General features: G+C 36.5%; 1 pseudogene; it reads right to left on the minus strand.

Moving 5' to 3' along the window:
- Positions 1-504: 504 nt before the first annotated feature.
- Positions 505-1,369, minus strand: LOC100415196 (ret finger protein-like 4A pseudogene; annotated as a pseudogene).
- Positions 1,370-21,660: the final 20,291 nt, after the last annotated feature.

The raw sequence follows: 21,660 nt of genomic DNA on the forward strand, positions 1-21,660 counted from the left end.
AGCCAATATTTAAAAGATGTGTTCTCATTGTGCTGACTTTTGTTCCATTGTGATAGAAAAATCCTACTCTAGACTGATTATTTATGCAAGTCCCTAAACTTCAATGAAGTACAAGCAGGATATATTTCCACATGCTTATACCATCCAAAGCTCTAAGTTCCTAAGTCATCTCAAAGAGGATGGCTTAGCCAGTTGCCAATTGCCACACATCACTTATTTTTATTGCACAGGTGTAACTTAGAATCTTTTTTGTTGTTGTTGTTTTTGAAATTTCAAAATACTTATTAAACAAAAGAATAAACATAAGCCCCAAAGAAAATATGACAAATTTTATACATAAAATGTAATTTTCCCCTAATTAATGTAATGGCTTTCTGTTCATGGTTTACAAAATGACTGATGTTTCCCTTCTATCCCTTTGTACCTATGTATATCTAGCAGAAATGTTCTTAGCTCTGGCTACAGGCACACAGAAACTAGCTATTGATGATTATGTTCAAATGTTTATTTCCTTTCCCCAGAATAAACTGGGGGACTGGCACTGTCTGGATTGATCACAGGACAGATACTCAGGAAGCTCTGATCATCTTGAGTTTCACGTTTATGAGAAAAAAATGGATGCAGTGGCTCGATAACAGGAATGTCATTGAATGTGTAGATATGGCACCCATCACTCACATTATAAAAGAAAATGGATCTCATACCTACATCCAGGTAAATCCCCACTCTGTGCAACTGGGGACTCACCCAGAGAAAAGTCAAAGGCATAGTGCTGGTGGCAAAGATCTACCCTTTTCTGGAACCCACAGTCCAGAAGCCGAGTTCTGAAGAAAGTACAATGTCTCCCTGTCGATTCACAGATTCCTTACAAATGCCCAAATCCCATATTTTGCTGGTGCCGACATCCACCTCCCAGTAATGGCGGCCAAAGGGAAGCGAGAGGTCCCCAGGATGCACAGTGAGGAGCTGAACCTTTCAGCCTGCTCTTTCCTGTTCTGTCTGAAATCCCACATTGGGTGCTCCTCAGGTCTTCAGAAATGGTAAGATAGTTGCTGGCTGTGACCACATCCAAGGTCATATCCACTTGAAACTTCTTCATCCTTGGGTTCATCCTTAGAATAGATTTCAGCTTGGGCTCTAGTTCCTTGATGATGGAAATCAGTGCCCTCAGCTTGTATTTGGGCTTGATGTCATTCTTCTGAGAGGCCACAGTGCATAAAGGGGATAGTACACCTTCCCCATGGGGCTCCTTCTACAGTGAATTGACACACTGGAGGCAGCAGGCATATCCACATTTCAGTTGCACCAGTTCTTCAAGATCATTTAGACAAACAGGACATCTAATTACTTGTTTGAAGTGTTCAGCCATGGCAAATGTCTTCCTGAGTTTCCTCCCCTGGCCTCCAGCTGCTTCTGCTGACAGCTCAGATCTCAGAATCCTTATTTTTATTCCGCTTAGATACTGTGGGGTACTTTCTAATAAATATTTTAACTTTTCTATTGAAGTATTTCATTTTATATCAAGCCAGACACTTTTAAAATGATATATTTTTACTAATCATACATGAAAAGGCAGGGTTGGAGAGAGGGGTGAATGGATAAGGAAAAGAGGAAGATACTCTTTACTCTTACTTCCAGGAAGGGTAACAGGCCTTGATGTCTTCATAATACAGGCTTGCTTTGGTGAATCCATTAAAATTTGTTGTTTTAGAAATCAACTGTTTGTGAGAGTGGGAGAAGAAATAAAACTTTCATGTTTCAAGAAGTTATAACAAATTACCTAAATCCCCGGCATAAAACTGGCCTACTTCTTGTCTCTCAGGATTAAGAAGGTCTCAGTCTCTCCTGGTTTTCCCAGGTGAGCAATTTAAACAACTCTGGGGCCAGGAAATCTGAGGTGTGTGGGTTTAAAGGGAAAGGGTTCTAAGGAGTGCTGCTAGGAGAGACTCAGAGCTGAATCATGGGGGGCACAGCCAGAAAAGGAATGATAGCTGTTTGTGACATCTTCTTCCTTGAACCCAGAATTCAGGAAGGAGACTTCATTACATTACAGAGCACTAGTGCCAGACAGACTGGGCCAGATTGGATTGGCTGGTGTTGGGACAGCTAGATTACAAGATTCCAACTGCAGTGAAGGACTGAGGAATTCCAGGGCTTTTTCCGGCTGGAAAGGGAAGTCACATGTATCTCCCTTTTAGATTATATAGGCTTCTTGATATTTTAATCATTACAGAATGGGGAGTCAGGAAAGTGTGATACTTCTTGCCAAACAGGTAAGAACACATAGTTGATTCTACCTTAATGTGAAAATTAAAAGGGCCATTAAAACATTACCAGTACCCTCATTATCATGGAATATTTTATATCTGTTGTTTTTAACTAACCTCAATCACCATTAGTTAATTTTTCCAGCTTTCACCAGAGTAGTAAATAAAAATCTCTTTTGATTTATAATATCACTTGTGTTGTCAAACAGCATAATGATGTGGGAGGAACAGAAAATTTGAATTATCACTCAAGTGGCTCTTTCCAAATTACCCAACTTTCTTCACTATATTATATATCTCAGCTCTATTTCCACTCCATTTGCAAAACCACATAATTGTTTGAGGTTTGTGAATGAATTGCTACAGAATACTACAGAAAAATCATGTGTTGTCAGCATGGCTGGACTATTTGCAATGATTCTTTAATCTGTCTTGAGTCTTTGCTATCCATGTAAAGTGTGACCCTGCCATCCTAATGGCTGGTTAGTTCTTGGCAGAACTATGAGAGGTAAAAGACATGTGTATATATAAACAATTATATATATATATGTGTGTGTGTGTGTGTGTGTGTGTGTGTGTCTATAAATTTCTACCTTTCTGCTAAGTCTTATGTAGGTTTTGAGTTTTAAAATTGATATAACCAATACTGTGAATTAGCAACATATTTGGAAAACATTCAGAAAACAATACTATGCTTTATCTTAAACTGTCAATTCAAACTTGGCAGCAAGTTCTTTCTCTGAGTCTGGGAGAAATTTTAATCAGATTTCTTATAATCTCTAACAGCTTTGAAAAATAATGGGCATAGACTCTATATACTTAAAGCACATAATGTGATAAGTTGTGACATCAAATGTATAAGTATGAACTTTCAAACACATTATTTCAATTAAGATGGTAAATCTCTGCCAAAAGTTTTATCATGCCCCATTTTAATTTCTCTCACCCACCTTTTTCATTCTCCATCCCTAAGCAATCACTGATCTGCTTCTCTCACCATATGTTAGTTTAAATTTTCTAAAATAGTATATAAATGAAATCATACAGCATGTAATTTTGTTTGTTGTACATCTTTTATTCCACACAATTATTTTGAGATTCACCCATGTTGTAGTGTATATTAGCATTTCATTCCTTTTTATTGTTAAGTAATATTTCATTTTAAGAATATACTATAATTTTGTAAAACCAGTTACCTGTTGATGGACATTTGTGCTGTTTCTAGATTTTTACTAAAGTTACTATGAATATTCAAGTACAGTATTTTATATGTACATATCTTTTATAGCTTTAAGTAACACAAAGATTTTTTATATATAAAACTAAAAACACTACTTAAAATGAATTTAAGGCCGGGTGCAGTGGCTCACGGCTATAATACCAGCACTTTGGGAGGCCGAGGTGGGTGGACCACGAGGTCAAGAGATCAAGACCATCCTGGTCAACATGGTGAAACCCCGTCTCTACTAAGAATACTAAAAAATTAGCTGGGCATGGTGGCACGTGCCTGTAATCCCAGCTACTCAGGAGGCTGAGGCAAGAGAATTGCCTGAACCCAGGAGGCAGAGGTTGTGGTGAGCCAAGATCGTGCCATTGCACTCCAGCCTGGGTAACAAGAGCGAAACTCCATCTCAAAAAAAAAAAAAATTAATGAATTTAAAATGTCTGCTTTTTAAAAAAAGCATGATAAAGAAAATGTAAAAGTAAGTTAAACACTGGGAAAAATATCTGCAAATCATATACATGATAAAGGGTTTACTTGCATAATATATTTTTTTAATTCAAAACTCAGTAATAAGAAAACAAAATAAAAATTGGGGAAAGATTAGAACAGACACTTTATCAAAGAATGTATAAGGGTGCCAAATAAACACATGAAAATTTGGTGAACACTATTAGTTATTAGGCAAATTCAAAGCAAAACCACAGAGAGATACCACTACATACTTATTAGAATGAATAAAATTAAAGACTGATCACACCAAGTATTAGAGAGATTGTAGAAGGATAACTCATATATTGCTGGAGATAATTTAACATTGTCATAATCACTTTGGAAAATAACTAGCTTCTTAAAATGTAACATTCCCATATGATACTACAGTTTCACTCCTGATATTTACTCAAGAAAAATGAAATAATAAGTCTGCAATATTTTTTGTCACTCTCAGTTAATAAAAGTTCACCTAGCCATGTTTAGTCACCAAAAGCTTTTTATCACTCTCAGGTAATAAAAGTTCCCCTAGACATATTTAGTCATCAAAATAGTCTTTTTTTTTGCTAAGTAAAATTTTCATTTTCCCACAGTAATGGAAACTGAACTACAGTCAAAGTCAAAGCTTTTTCTCTCCCCTTCTTTGTACCTCTTGAACCATCAAATCCTTCATCCCTGCAATACTAGCTTAGAACTCTGGTTCTTCTAAGAGACTGGCCCAGGAGAAAAACAGACCAGGATCTTATGTGACAGTATCAGAATAACCTTGTTTCCTTTGATATAGGTCAAACTGACTTTTTCTTCTTTTGAGAGATGATTTGTGGGCTTCAGGGAGATATTTCTTCCATACCACTTCCAGTCGCTGAAATGTCTTGCTGCAGATCCCTGACATCTCAGGCAGGATACTTGTGACTCCTCATCAGCTTTGGGAACCCAAATATCATGCCACTATAGAAAGACTTCAGGGACTAGCTCTTTCATCTATGGGGCTCATATCTTGTCCTCAGAAAGTGCTAATGCATGGTTCAGCTTAAGTAGCTCTGGGAACCCAGATTATTGCCAAAATTACAACCTCGTCTCAGAATTAGACACAGTGCCTCAATATGATGGCTCAGACAAAAGTTTTCTGTAATCCTTGACTTCCAGGGACAGTCCAATCTCTTCAAAGCCTTAAAATGAGGAAAATATACCTCTAATTTTTTCTCAGTGGGAACTGGCACCAGGACTCTTAGTGCCCTTTTTAAATGTGTTGATGCTAAAGTGCGAAGAAATACTTCTCTATTCCAAACAACAATAACTTCAGCAACCTCAACTCTTTTGACCTTAAAAGGACATGCAGAACTATTTATCACAACACTAAATTTTGAGCATGTCTTTATAACAGTATTTAATTATGCTCACCATTACTTTAGAATGCAGAAGTGCTTGCCATATATATATACACATATATTCATACCTATATTCACATATATACATATATAAAAAATATATAGAATAATATACATACATATATATGTACACACACATACCTATATCTATGTGTGTGTATATATCTATATACATATATATGAGAAAAGAAATGATCTTTGGACATGGAGATGCAGTTCTAAAAGAAGGAAACCAACCAGAGGTATGGCTATAAACAAAAGCATTCTCCACGGATCTGAAGCTGACTCTGCACTAAAGCAGTGAGGAGATCTTTTCATTAAAAAGAATAGGCCAGCTGTGGTAGCTCACACCTGTAATCCCAGCACATTGGAAGGCTGAGGCCGGCAGATCAGGAGGTCAGGAGATTGAGACCATCCTGGCTAACAAGGTGAAATCATGTCTCTACTAAAAATACAAAAATTTGCCAGGCATGTTGACATGTGCCTGTAATCCCAACTATTCAGGAGACTGAGGCAGGAGAATCACTTGAACCCTGGGAGGTAGAGGTTGCAGTGAGCCAAGACCGCTTTACTGCACTCCAGCCTGGGTGACAGAGTGAGTCTCCATCAGAAGAAGAAGGAGAAGGAGAAGGAGAAGGAGAAGGAGAAGGAGAAAATAATACAGCACTTGAGAATACCAATATAAATAAGAAAATTCAACACCAGCACATTCCCAGCTGAGGTGAAACAAGCTGACACTCTGCCTTCTTGTTTCAATACTCATACTATGAACATGTGTCTTCCTCATGGTCTACATAGCACCATGTTTTTCACACTTACATGCTTTTTGTTGGTGATTCCCTTGCTTAAAATTGGCCTCTAAGCATAATGCTGAAATGCTGGTTAGTGTTCCTAATAAGAAGATTGATGTGCCTTTCAGAGAAAATAGGTGTGCTAGATACAGTTCTTTTGGTCATGAATTATAGTGCTGTTGGCTCTGAGTTTAATGGTAAATAATCAACAAGACACCTTAAGTAATGTTTTCTTAAACAGAAGTATACATAAAACAAGGTTAGGCATTGGTCAGTTGATGAAAATGCCGTGACCAGAGGCTCACAGGCACCTAACCTTGTATTTCCCCAGAAGCAGTGGCTCAATAACTGTTAATTCAGTGTTCATGGAGCCTTTATAGAATATAATTGTTGTGAATAACAAGAGTCAACTGTAAATAAGTACATAAATAGCAACTATATTAGAAAGAAAAACATGAAACTGTCCTTATTCACAGACACATCAGCTCTACCTAGAAAATCCTACAAAGAAAGCTACTAGATTGTATTAGTACATTTAGTGAGTTCACAAGATGGTCAATACAAAAAATAAATTGATTTCCATATTTGAAAAATAGAATAATCAGAAATTGATATTTTTGAAAAAAATTAACACCACCAAAATATGTATAATGCTTATGGATGACCTAAGGGAAGAAGTGAAACACCTGTACACAAATAACTACAAAGTATTGCTGAGAGAAACTAAAGACTTAAATGAATACAGAGATATTTGTGTTTATGGAACAGAAAACACAATATAGTAAAGATATCAATTATCTCCAGACTTATCCAAAGTATCAATGCAATCTCAACCAAAATCCTATCAGAGATTTTTGAATATTGACCAGCTGACTCAAATTGACAAGGGAATTCTGTACAACTTTAAACAACCAAAAATATATTTAATTACTTGCACCAAAAACTTTTGTTCTCAGAACCACATTTTTCTTATCTGTAGAATAGTAATATAATATCTTCCCCATGGGCACTGTTAGTTGAGGATTCAGTGAGAGATGTACACAGAATCAATTTTCTAGAAAAAAAACCTTTGATCTATAATCATGAGTACAACAATAATAATCTTTTATAGTCGTCCTTTAAATGTAAAAAAGAATACACCTGAGATCCACATGTGCTCATATCATTTTCATTTCTAACCAAATAATGGAATAATTTAAAAAAGAATAAAAGGTGATTTTTACCTGAGAGAGTTCTGTAACAATGCAAATCGTGATATGTAAACTTCAGAGTCATTTTAAGTATAATGAGCAGAATAGACAAAAAGAAGATATGTGGTTGGTTGTTACACTATGGGAGAAAAATGTTCTTGAGCAAAATGTCACAGTGATACAGATTCTCACTAATTAAAATGAATTAGTATTGGTAAGGCTTCCATGAAATAGACTGAAGACTGGCTGACGTGTAATCAACAAAGCGTAATGATAAATGATGGTGTGCTGAGTTGGGGTGATGTGATTAATAGAATCTATAGAAGTCCAGGCTGCCTTTTATTTGGCTTAATACTTCCTGAGTGAATTCAAGAAGGAATTTTTTCAATCACATCAATTTAAATGAAGAAGAAATAGTGGAGGTGATGGACATTTTAAACCCAAGGGAAGTCAAGCAAAGGATAATATTACTTCCTCAAGCTCTTACAGGGCTATTTACAAAGGGCTCCCACATTGTGTTATTTAACCTTCTCACTGACATAATGAGTTAGGCAAAACAGGTGTTAACCCCCATTATACAGTTGAAGAGCCTAAATTCAGAAAGCCTGGGCTGCTTGTCCAAGTTCATATCACTAGTAAATTTCAGAACTGGGACTATATTGAGCATCTGCAACATTTTCATCTGCTCAGAATTTATTAAGTAGTCTGAAAATAATACTCTTTTTCAGGGAGGAGAACTACCATTCCTCTCTCTTCGATCCTCTTTTCTTTACTCAACAGTGTTGTAATTTTATTTTAGCAAATTAAAATAAAAGGTTAATGAAAAAAGGCAGTATATTTATAGCTAAAAAATTGACCTTGATAACAAAATAATAAAACATTCCATGGTCATGAATTGGAAGAATCAATATCATTAAAATAGCCATACTTCCCAAAGCAATCTGTAGATTCAATGCTATTTCTATCAAAGAACCAATATCATTTTTTACAGAATTAGAAAAAAAAACTATTCCAAATTTCATTTGAAACCAAAAACAGCTGAAAACCCAAGGAAATCCTAAGCAAAAAGGATAAAGCTGGAGACATCACATTATCTGATTTCAAACTATACTATGAGGCTAGAGTAACCAAATGGCATGGCACTGGTACAAAAACAGACACATAGACAAATGGAACAAAGTAGAAAACCCAGAAATAAAGTCACACACTTATATCCATTTAATCTTCAACAAAAATTAGGAATGGGAAAGAGACTGCCTTGTTAATAAATGGTGCTGGGATAACTGGATAGACATATATGGAAGACTGAAACTGGAGCCCTACTTTTCACAATATCCAAAAATTAACTCAAGGTGTATTGGAAATAAAAGCTTGGAGCCACCAAGGAAACAACCACTTGAATGAAAGATTTCTCAGCAAGGCAAATTTACTTCTGCAGAAGGATGTTTCTTGCATATAGAGCAGTGGCAAGAGCACACTGAATAAAGGAAAGCAGGGGTTCTTATTTCTAATGCTGTCCCTGTTTCTGTGTCCTCCCCTTGTTAATTAGGGTTGGACTGCCCAATCTAAACTGATCCCAATTGGCTAGATTTCACATTTAGAATGGGATACAGAACCAGGAAGTTTATTGTTTGTACATAACAATTTAAAGTAAGGTGGTGTGCATCAGCTACAAGCTTGGTGGATGGATGCATACCTGGGTATGTTAAAGGCAGAAAATATTACTTATAAAACAGAATGAAGGACAAAGAGTGAACCCCTTTGAAGAAAAACTGTTCCCAACAGACAGATTAACAATTTAGATCTAAGACCTCTATAACTATAAGATCTAAAACTAAGAATGGGAGAAAACTCAGGAAACATCATTCTGAACATTAGCATTGGCAAAGAATTTATGGCTGACTTTTAAAAAGCAATTGCAACAAATACAAAAATTGATAAGGGGTATCTAATTAAACTAAAAAGCTTCTGCACAGCAAACAAACTATCAACAAACAGATAACCTACAGAATGGGAGAAATATTTGCTAACTATGCAGCTGTAAAGGTCTAATATCCAAAATCTGTAAGAAACTTAAACATTCAACAAGCATAAAACAAACAATTTCATTAAAAAGTTAGCAAGAGACCAGACATTTCTCAAAAGAAGACATACCAGCAGCCAACAAATATATGAAAACAATGTTCAACATCACTAATCATCAGAGAAATGCAAATCAAAACCATGATGAGACACCATCTCACGTCAGTCACAGTGACTATTATTAAAAAGTCAAAACACAACAGATGTTGGCGAGGCTATGGAGAAAAGGAGAATGCTTATACACTGCTGTTGGGAATAAACTAGTTCTGTCACTATGGAAAACAGCTTGGAGATTTCTCAAAGAACTTAAAACAGAACTATCGTTAGAACCAGCGATCCCATTACTGGGTATATATCCACAAGAAAATAAATTATTCTGCCAAAAAGAGAACATGCACTTGTATGTTCATCACAACACTATTCTCAATAGCAAAGACATGTAATCAATCTAGGTGCCCATCAGTGGTGAGTTACATGAAGTAAATGTGATACATACATACCATGGATTACTATGCATCCATTAAAAAGAATGAAATCATGCCCTTTGTAGCAACATGGATGAAGCTAGAGGCCATTATCCTAAGTGAATTAATGCAGAAACAGAAAATAAAATGCTGTGTACTCTCACTTATAAGTGGGAACTAAATATTGGGTATTCATAGACATCAAGAGGGCAACAATAGACACTGGACTATTAGAGGGAAGAGGAAGGGAGGGAGTTGGGAAGGGGTTGAAAAACTCGCTATTAGGTACTATGCTCAGTACCTGGGTAACAGAATCAATCATACCCCAAGCCTCAGCATCATGTGATATACTCATGTAACAAACCTGCACATGTGCCCCCAAATCTAAAATTAAAATTAAAATTATTTTTTTTAAGATCTATTTTTTCTACTAAAGTTGTATAAGTTGATTAGACAGTGTGAAAGGAAAATATCTTAGGCCCCCATAATCACTAATGAAAACTCAAGCTGGGAACTGCTTAGGGCAAACCTGCCCCTCCCATTCCATTCAAAGTCACTCCTCTGCTCATTAAGACAGATATACCCTTGACTTGCCTGTTTTGGAATAAATAAAGATTGGCTAATCAGAAACTCAAAGGAATGTCACTGTTTGTGTATCACCTATCTGTGTCCTGGAAGCTCCCTCCTGGCTGCCTTTGCTTCAAGTTGTCCCACCTTTCCAGACTGAACCAATGTACTTCCTGCATAAAATAATTGGTATCTCATGTCTCCTTAAATGTATAAAACTAAGCTGTGCCCTGACCACCTTGGGCACATGTCATCAGGACCTCCTGAGGCTGTGTCATGGGCCCACCCTCAACCTTGGCAAAATCTAAATTAACTAAGACCCATCTCAGATTTTCTAGGTTCACAATGGAAATACAGACCTACCAAAAGTCGCCACGTCATATAGAGAATGTCAAAAATTCATATCTCGAAGTCTAATCCCCAATGTGATGATATTGGAGGTGGGGTCTTTGGGAAGTGTTTAGGCCAAAAAGTCATGAACCCTTGTGAATAGAGTTAGTTCCCCTATAAAGGAAACCCCAGAGAGCCCCCTTGTGCTTCTATTATATAAAAACTCACCAAGAAGACAGCTCTCTATGAACCATGAGGCAGGCCTTCAACAGACACTCAATGTACTAGCAACTTAATCTTAGATATTCCAGCTTCTAAAATTGTAAGAAATAAATTTCTGTTGCTTACAAACCATCCAGTTCATGATAATTTGTTATAGCAGCCCAAATGTACTAAAACAGATATATTTATATGTTCTTGTACATTCTGCTATATTTTCATTCATTAAAGTAGTAGACAGCTTTTTCTGTATCTCTTTGCTTAAGGGAAATGTAGTCGCACTGAAAGCAAAAGTTTTACCTGAAAGATACCTCCCTTCTTAGATGTTGTTTCCCAAAACCAAACCCACTGAAGATACTTAGACATGTTTCAGAGAAAAAAGAGAATTAACGTAACCTTAGAGTTCATCTGAGAAATGGAAGGCCTTTCCCAGACTGACAGACCTTTCCCAAAAGGGAGACAGATGCTTGTGGGTTTCATTAGCAATGGCACTTGAAGTGCTTCAGGGATATCTTAAGAGGGTGCAGAGGTCAAGAGGGGATTGTTACACAGCACGCCTAAGAATTTTAGGCAGGGGACTTGGGGTTTCAATAAGGAGTCCCGTGCTTTAGGCATGACCTAGAGGCAACAGATCCAGTGAAAAGCCCTGGGTGTCTCAGCAGTGATCTGTGTCACTGACAACGGATAACAAGAGGGGATCCCCAGGACCTGGGTCATGTGAAATCCACAGTGTGTTATATTTCCCTGGAGAGAGGGTGCTGTAGCAATTATGCATTGGATTTCCTGCTCACCCAATAAAAGGGAAAAGGAAGCTCAAAGGTAAACTGATTTTAAAAAGCCAAGAAGTGTGCTATGTATGTTAGTTTTCAAAGCTTCTTATTTGGTTCTAGCTCTCTTCTACCCTTTCTCCAGAACTTTTTTGTTAACAACATATCAAATAATTCGCCTGAAAATACTACCTCCTGATCATTTTTTTATGATATATATAACACCTAACTCCCTACCCACCCCCAGAGAAGGAATCAAACTATATTGCTACTTTGCTACGGTATCTAGCAGTAACACTTTCTTGAATCTACTCTTTCTATAAGGTCACCAAAGAGCTTCCTGGCTTGTGGGTTCAGAGAACTACCTTAAGAGAGTACAGAGGTCAAGAGGGGATTGTTGCACAGCATGCCTAAGGATTGTAGGCAGAGGGCTCCCAGTTTCAACAAAGAATCCCATGCTTTAGGCATGACCTAGAAGCAGCAGATCCAGTGGAAGCCCTGGGTGTCTCAGCAGTGACCTGTGTCACTGACAACAGAAAACAAGGGAGGATCCCCAGGACCAAGACTTCTACAAGGTAACACTGAGCTTTCAACTGTAGTAATTTGGTTGTATTAAATGTACAGCTCCTACTCTTTCCACCCCCAGCAAAGAAATCATGCCAAATACAGTACTGAGAACCCAGATTGCAGGAAGGAAGGATAAAATGAATGACAGAAAACATACCTCTGTCTACAGGCATGGTAATGAGGAGCACCTTTTACACCAGAGTGGGGAATTTGTCTACGTATTATTCTATTGTAACCATACAGTTTTGCCTGAAAAATACATTTTAAAACTTTCTTTTCTTTTCTTTTCTTTTTTTTTTGACTAGTATCAATATGTAACCTTGAAGCTTACTGCAGAAACCTTTTTTTCTCTCCTTAGGCCTAAATTATAGCCTCGAAATTTACTTTCTTTGAAATGCAATGTGCCTCCTTTTCTCACCATACACTCCATTGCATCATGGACAGTAATCTAATTGTATGCTAATTATGTGCTTACTTAGAAGTTCCAGGGGTTAATCTTAAAACAGACCAAGCATAGAGACCCAGCAGTAAAATTCCAGAGATTATCTCAAGGCAGTTAGTCAACAACCTAGCAATTGTTGAGATGATGCCAGCCCTTCTAAAATGGGTGAATTCTGTGACTCCTCTAGCAGGATGTGGGGCAGGGGTGTGGCTCATCCGTTCAGTTGCCAGTGCTGCTCAAATCTCTTACACGTAGGGGAACACACAGATGGACAGATGCAGGATCCCACGTGGCCGTATGTTACAGTGCGCTCTTTTAGCCTTGCCATCCATGGATGGCTTAAGTGTTAATCAGTTCAGTGGGCTGTCTTTTTGCAAAAATCTTGTCCAGTGTCCCAGAAGAATTCGGTCACACACAGACTTGAAGAGCAAATATGGGGGTTTTACTGAGTGGTGGAGATGGCTCTCAGCAGCATGGATGGAAAGCTGGACAGGGGATGGAGTGGAAAGATGATCTTCCCCTGAAGTTTGGCCGTCCAGTGGCTGATTCTCTGACCATCCCCAGCTGAACTCTTGATATTCAGATGCTCCTCTCTTCTTTCCTTCTCTGTTGTGCTGTTCTGCTATTTATCTGCCTCTCCTTTTGGTTCCTTTGTGGATCCTGGGGTTCAGGGCTTATATGGGTGTAGGATAGGGGGTGTGGTGGTCCAAAAGGCAACTTTTTGGGCACGAAAACAGGAATGCCTGTTCTCAATTAGGGCTGCAAGTTTCCAGACTTGAGGGTGGGGCGTTTGCCAGAAAAACACCCTCTTCTACCCAGTATTTCTCCACCTCCTGTCTGTATTACTTAATCCTGGTGGACCATGGCTTCAGATAGCCACCAGAACAAAACACACGCACATCTTATACTCAATGCCCCTCCCTCGTGCCTCCCATTTCAAGTTCGCCTTTTTAAGCCTTATTCCCCAGCCTAAAGTTTGAAGTGATTCCTAGAGGTGTAAGTGGGCTGTCTCCCCCAGTGCTTGCTTTGGGAAAAAAACTCGCTTTCCTTTCACTGCCCTTTGTTCTTGTCATTGGCTTTACAACTGGTGGGCAGCCAGGCCTGTACTCAGTTACACTATTCCTAAAGTAGGCTTACTGATAGAATTTGCTTATTTTAGAAATAATATCAAGAAAGAAAAAGAAAGTATCTTGAGCATCTTTGAAATTGAATGATTCAAAAATAAGGGGTCCAGTGATTTCTGTTTTGTCATAGTCGATCCTGAGCTCTTCTGACTAAAAAGAGAGACCTCAGGGACATTATATTTTAGGGTCAATCCTAGTTTGTGATTGACAGCAAAAAGCTTGTTATTGGCATATTGGAGCCTACTAAATGTTCTTGTGGTTTGATGCATGTAAAGCAGACTGGAAAAAAGAAGTAGGAAAGATGTGCTGCAAAGTGACAATGACAAAAATAATCAATGCTTTCTATGTGCTAAGCACTTTTCTAAGACTTCATACATATTATCTCATTTAATTTAACTGATCAAAAGTTTAGCAAGAAATTATGTTAGAAACAAGTTTCCTTATTACTTTGTACATATTTACATTGTAAATTGGTAATATTTTAATAATACCTCACATCAATTAAACTGTTAGGAATTTTATTGCACACATAGCTATTAAACTTCAATCTCTTTAGATTTTTTACTTAAATAATTAGAAATATTAAATAATATGTTTAATGGAATAGAGCTTACAAGTTTGTTAAGGGAGACAAAAAAATATTGTTTTTAAATATTTTCTATATGTGAAAGTGTATAGTTATACTAGAGTATCTACCAGGAAGAGATCTGGAAGATTTGCCTGAGGAAGGGTCTTTTGAGCTGACTTAAAAATAAGTGAAAATTAGGCAGTTAAATAATCTGGTATGGCCCCAGATGGAGCAAGCACATTTATGGATAATGCTCAAAGTCCAAAAGAACAAGACCTATGTTTTTCCTTTTATTCTGGCACAAAATATTTAAATACTATACCTCTTTCTTTTCAGGTTAATTCTTCTCAGTGACATTTTGAGATCAGAATCAGCATATAATTATTCTTTTTTTAAAACCCCTGAAATGAAAGCTTAGCTCACAAAAGAATACTTAAATCTAAGAACTTTTGAATAATTTTCTCTAAGTGAGTCAGCTAGAGCTAACTTTATTTTATTAATATTTTAATTGTTTTTAATTTTTTATTTCTAACAGTGAATAAAAGGTCTCTGATATTGGGAAACAAGTGTAGGACAACTGAGAAAATCTGTTGCTTAAACAATCAAAGTAAGGTTTTCTAGAATGTTTGGAACTAAAGAATACTAAAATCCAGATCCTTTCCAATTCCTCAAAAGCACAGAGATTTTTGCCACCTAAGAGTTTTCCCTTAAACTGCCTCCTCTCCTTAGAGTGCTTGCCCCACCCGGGGCCACACCAATTATTTAACAGCCTAATTTTCACTTATTCTTTAAGTGAGCTCCAAAGACCCTTCCTCAGGTAAACCTTCCAGATCTCTTCCTGGTAGATGCTCTAGTATAACTATATACTTTCACAGTTTAATTATATATTTAGCTATGTACATTTTTGTTTATCTCCCTTAACAAACTTGTAAGCTCTACTCCATGAAATTAAAAGCTGCGTTTCTCCTGTTTGCTGGTCTATTTCCAACAATCATTAGAATGTCTAAAATACAATATATGGACCATAGGTATTGGATAAGAAAGTGAGAAAGGTACCAGAAATCTTTTGAAAACACTCAAAAGATTATTATTTTTATTTTTTTGAGTCGGAGTTTCACTCTTGTTGCTCAGGCTGGAATGCGATGGCCTGATTTTGGCCCACTGCAACCTCCACCTTCCAGGTTCAAGAGATTATCCTGCCTCAGAATAGCTGGGATTACAGGTGCCCACCACACAGGCCAGCTAATTCTTGTATTTTTAGTAGAGACAGGGTTTCACCATGTTGGCCAAGCTGGTCTCAAACTCTTGACTTCAGGCAATCCACCCACCTTGGCCTTTCAAAGTGCTGGGATTACAGGTGTGAGCCACTGTGCCAAGCCAAAAGATTATTATTAATAAAGCAATAATGAAAAAAATTATTTTCTATAGTCCTATATTAATTGATAAACAATATCAAATTTATTCATTCAACAAATACTGAGCACCTGCTACATGCTACACAATATGTTAAATTATGGTGCACAAAACATGATCTCTGCACTTAAGATACTTGCAAGTCTATGGGGAAAACATGCAGTAAGAAATAATGATGAGACACTATGACAAGTATGACAACAGGATAAAGACAGAGTACCATGTAAGCATTACAGGAGGGACAACAGGATAAAGACAGAGTACCATGTAAGCATTACAGGAGGGACAACAGGATAAAGACAGAGTACCATGTAAGCATTACAGGAGGGACAACAGGATAAAGACAGAGTACCATGTAAGCGTTACAGGAGGGACAACAGGATAAAGACAGAGTACCATGTAAGCGTTACAGGAGGGACAACAGGATAAAGACAGAGTACCATGTAAGCATTACAGGAGGGACAACAGGATAAAGACAGAGTACCATGTAAGCATTACAGGAGGGACAATAATTCTAGATTCTGGGTCAAAATTATCCCAAAACATAGTGGCTAGAATAATGTGTTAATGTTGATGCATTAGAAGCCTACCATTGAGACACTGTAATCTTCAGACATTGGGAAGATATCAGATAAGAAGAAATATTCCAGTATTCACTTCATATTGTCTTTAAGATTTAAACAGACCCTTTGTAGGTAAGGTGAAGAAGCTACAATTGTTTACTCACACTCAAGAAGCTGTGAAGGGTGTTTTATTGGCTAGAGAGAGATTTTCTGACTGGAAAGAACCAAAATCACAAAGCAAGTAAGTAAAAATAAGGATTTAAATAGTGAGAACAATTATTTTAGTACTGAAATCTTTTTCAGATTTTTCCTGTTTTATTAAGGGATATTAATGGGGGGGAAATGGATTTGTGTTGTCTCCAAGCAGAAAACTCTTCTGGTACAATCAGCAATGACAGCATGCAAATTATTGTTCACCAATAGCCATTGGTGAAGAATTAAACATACCTGATTTTAAAGTAACAGGCAAAACAGATCTATATATAGAGATCATAAGCCATGCTAATAAACAGCCAAATGCCTAAATAATCTCTGGTGATTTGTTTTCTGTCTTTGCGAAAATTCTTCATAAACTTCCAGTTTCAACTACTTCATCTCTTATTTAGGAGCATTTTCCACCTAGGGCTTTTTAAGGGAATTAAGTTAACTCAACTGTTATTCATTTGTGGCAAAAATATTTATTGAACCCTTTGCAGTCACAAAGCCTGAAGCTTAACTCTAGTGATTCAGTTTTGAAAAGGCAGGAACCTACACTCACTGAGTATAATAATTAAACAATTAATTAAAAGTAAGCAAGTCATCACAATACAGTGCAGTAAGAATTTCAATATGGGATAATTACTAATCTAACTCAATGAATGCTTATTAAGCAACTTCCATGTGCCAACCAACATTCTAGATACTGATGAGAATGCAAAGTAAATTAGTACAATTGCTAGTAGGATATAATCCAGTGCCAACATGTGACCCTATTTATTTATGATTCAAAGTATGTCCTAGGGTGTGGCCAGATAACTAGAGATTTAGCTCACAGGTAGACACAGGTAACTCCAGCTGTTCTTCAAACACAGTTTAACTAAAGAAGGGGTTATCTTTGTGTTCGTATCAGGAAGGATTTCTCTGCAATAATTGTCATTCATGTCTCTTTAAGTCTATTAAAAGATTTTCATATCATAACTAGATATAAATTCAATTTACTTTATTAACATGGTTATAATTTGAAAGAATTGTTCTGTTTATAGCTTATGACTTTTTATTGACTTTGGAGGTTATATCAAGCTTGTTTTTACAGAAGAGCATTCACAATACAAGGCTTCAGAGTGGTAACTGGAAGGTATAATTTGGTCTCAGCTACCAGGCCTTATGACGGGAAAATAAACTGGTTTTTAAATGTTTCTCCAAAGATTTCTTGAATTTACTATGCTCTTATCCCATTTCAGTTACCTTGCAGACTCTATATTAGAATTTTGAAGTTTAAGCAATCCATTATAAGGTTTCTGATTTTTTAATTAAGTAAAAGAACACGATTGTGGATCCTTAAATGCCCTAATATATAAGGTTTTTATTATTAATGATAAAGGGATTCACCTTTGGTATTTGAGTTATGAAATCAAGCATAATATGAGCCAAGTCTTAATGCTACTATAGACTTTATAATCTCCATTAATGCTCTAAAAGCATGATATAAGTGAAAAACATTTATTAAATGGTATAAAATATGTTATATATTCCACTTCAGTTAGAATAATTTATTTACCTACTGTTAGAATGACAAAAAGTTACTTATGAATAGGTAGTTGGGAAGTCCTAGACTATTAGTTTGCACATGTAAAAGAGGTGAAAGAAAATTTGGCCAACATTCAGACGGTCCACATGCTGGTGGCCAGGTGAGCTATAATGTCCCATGGTTGACTCCCAATTTCTCAAAGATTCACTGCACCTCTAAGATCCATAAATCATTCAATGTCTGATTGTTTTATAGTCATGTGTCATAAATGACAGGGACAGGTTTTGAGAAATATTTCATTAGACGATTTTGTTGTTGTATCCTCTATGACATGTACTTCCACAAACCTAAATAATATAGCTTACTACATACCTAGGCTATGTGGTATAGTTTATTGTTACTAGGCTACAAACCTGTATAGCATGTTACTGGACTGAATATTATAGGCAACTGTAACCCAATGGTAAGTATTTGTATATCTGAACATATGTAAACATAGAAAAGGTTTAGTAAAAATACAGAATAAAATATTTAAAATCATAGACCTATATAGGGTACTTACTATGAATGGAGCTTACAGAATTGGAAATTATTCTGGGTGGATCAATGAGTGTTGAGTGAATGTGAAGGCCTAGGAAATTGCTGTAACAATATTATAGATTTTATAAATGTTGCACACTTACACTACACTAACTTAATTTAATTATTTTGTGTAACACATACCAACTTGAGCTGACTATATATTTTTACTTTATAAACTTTTATCTTTCATGTTAACTCTGTTTTGTAATAACAGCTTAAAAAACAAACACATTGTATGAAAATATTTTCTTTATAATTCTATAAGCTTTTATTGATTGATTGATTGATTGATTGATTGAGACAGAGTCTTGCTCTGTTGCCAGGCGCCCGGCTGGAGTGCAGTGGCACAATCTCAGCTCACTGCAACTTCCGCCACCTGGGTTCAAGCAATTCTCCTGCCTCAGCCTCCCGAGTAGCTGGGACTACAGGCGCACAAGACCACACCCAGCTAATTTTTGTATTTTTAGTAGAGATGGGGTTTCACCATGTTGGCCAGGATGGTCTCGATCTCTTGACCTTGTGATCCGCCCACCTCGACCTCCCAAAATGCTGGGATGGTAAGTATTTGTATATCTGAACATATGTAAACATAGAAAAGGTTTAGTAAAAATACAGAATAAAATATTCTTGAGCCACCGCACCCCGCTGGCTTTTATTTATTTATTTATTTATTCATTCATTTATTTTTGAGACAGGGTCTTGCCATGTCATCCAGAGTGCAGTGCAGTTATGCCATCACAGTTCACCACAGAGTCAAACTCCTGGGCTTAAGCAATCCTCCCACCTTAGCCTCCTGATAGGGGGGACTATAGGCACATGTACCACCATACCAGGCTAACTTTTCTTCTTTTGTAGATACAAAATCTTGCTATGTTAAACAGGCCAAGGTTTTTCAATTTTTTTGTTAAAAACTAAAACATAAACACAAACATTGTCCTGGATAGATATACAGAGGGTCAGGAAGATCATTAGTAATGTGTTGCCCTACAGCTATGATGTCCCAAAGCAAGAGAAATTCTTCAGCTGCATTATAATCTCATGAAACCATTGTTGTATATGTAATCTGTCATAGATCAAAACATCATTATGTGGCACATGACTGCATCTGGTAAATTTCAGTAAAGGTTGGCCACTGGATAATCATGTAAGAAAAAATGCTTTAACTAAAAGAGAAATGTCCGAAGTTTGAATTCGACTCAGGTAAAAAGTTACTGAATCAATAGCAACAGGTCAAAAACACTGGCCCCAACATCTGGCATGAGGTCAATTTATGAAGAAATAATTATATTTAGTCTTCTTTAACTCATTCTTGAGACAATTTCTCTGATGTTGATTAAGGCATTAAAAAGCAAATTTTACACTTAAACATTCATTAAATGTTGTACTTTTGATGAAGACAAAATCATCCAGCTTGAGTTCACAGGACAAAGCCTGCTCTTAGAGAATGCATTAACCTCAGGCATAATTTAGTTATGAAGCCTTAAGCACAATCAAGACAATATGGTGTGAGGAATATTAGCCCTGTTGTTGTTGATGAAGGTAAAATACAATAGAATCATAAACTCTACTTGATAATAATTCTTCATAATGAGATGTAGTAACTCTTTTGTTTTTGTCACCTCACTTTTTCCAGTCTTCTTACAGAACACTACTTTTAATTTCCTATGGAAAACTACTTTGTACCTACTTTACCACCATGCTATCATATTTGGGGGGATTTTTATTCAGAATATTTACCTGGTTGCAGTAATTGAAACACTGGGGCATTTGCTAGAATTACTAGGGGAAAAGACTCCATCTTAAACTTGGTTGAATATAGACAGTAGCTCTTACAACCAACTTGTTCTTCATTGAGCCTGAGATAAAGACAACATTCTAAGAGCAGTGCTGAGCTGTGAATAAGAAAAATAAATAAATAACATGGAACAAGCTCCTAGCTTGACATTGTGGCTTCATCAAGTTGCAACTGAAATGAGATTCATCAAGTGTATAAACCAATAAATCCTCACTTTTATTAAGGCAATTTAATTAGTACTAACTGATGCATGGACCTCTACCCAAAATATAAAGAAGCTTTCTAGCATAGTAGAGATTTAGAATCCAACACCTCTGGATTTGAATCCTAACTCTGCCACTACCTAAAGAGATGACCCTGAGTAAGTGACTTAACCTTTGTGCAATTAGTTTTCTTAATGTACACACACAAACAGTAAAATCTGACAGAGCAATGACAAATCTATGAAAGGCTTTGAATACAGTATGTGCCACCTAGTAGCCAATCAATAAATGGTGATTAATGTTATGATTTTCTACACAACGGAAATGATGAACCATTCTGAAAATCCTTATTGGTATTCCTAAAAAGCTAAATATCAATTGTGAGAAATAAATAAAGATACAGAAAAAAAATTTCCGGTTTTGCTAAATAAATTCAAATATTCTAATGCTACCAATTGTATAGCTTTCAGAAAGTCATCTCACCTCTTATTACTTCAGCTCTAAAATGGTTTGTTTGGAAGATGAATGTCAATCACTATCTCTTGTATTTCTAAACCTCTGATTTGTTCATTCATATAACTGAACAGTTCCAAGTGAATTTGTATCAAATCTTATAAATACATTAATCAACATGCTCTTTACAGGAAAAATAAAAAAGTCGTTCATTCTTTCAACCTGGTTATCCTGAAGGAGTAATTTGGGAAAATAGTTTTTACCAAAGAAAAGCCTCTTGGAGAGAATAAATTTTTAAAATTATGATAGTGGCTGCTTGCCTGCCTTCTTTCCTTCCTTCTTTTCTCCCTGAATAATTTATCCATTTGAAGGGATCAAGAAAGTTAGCTCTCAGTCAGGGCTGAGGGAGGTGGCAGCCATTTGATATAAGATGTTTTTCCAGAAC

Source organism: Callithrix jacchus, chromosome 3 (assembly GCF_049354715.1).
Source record: "Callithrix jacchus isolate 240 chromosome 3, calJac240_pri, whole genome shotgun sequence".
Lineage (NCBI taxonomy): Eukaryota > Metazoa > Chordata > Mammalia > Primates > Cebidae > Callithrix > Callithrix jacchus.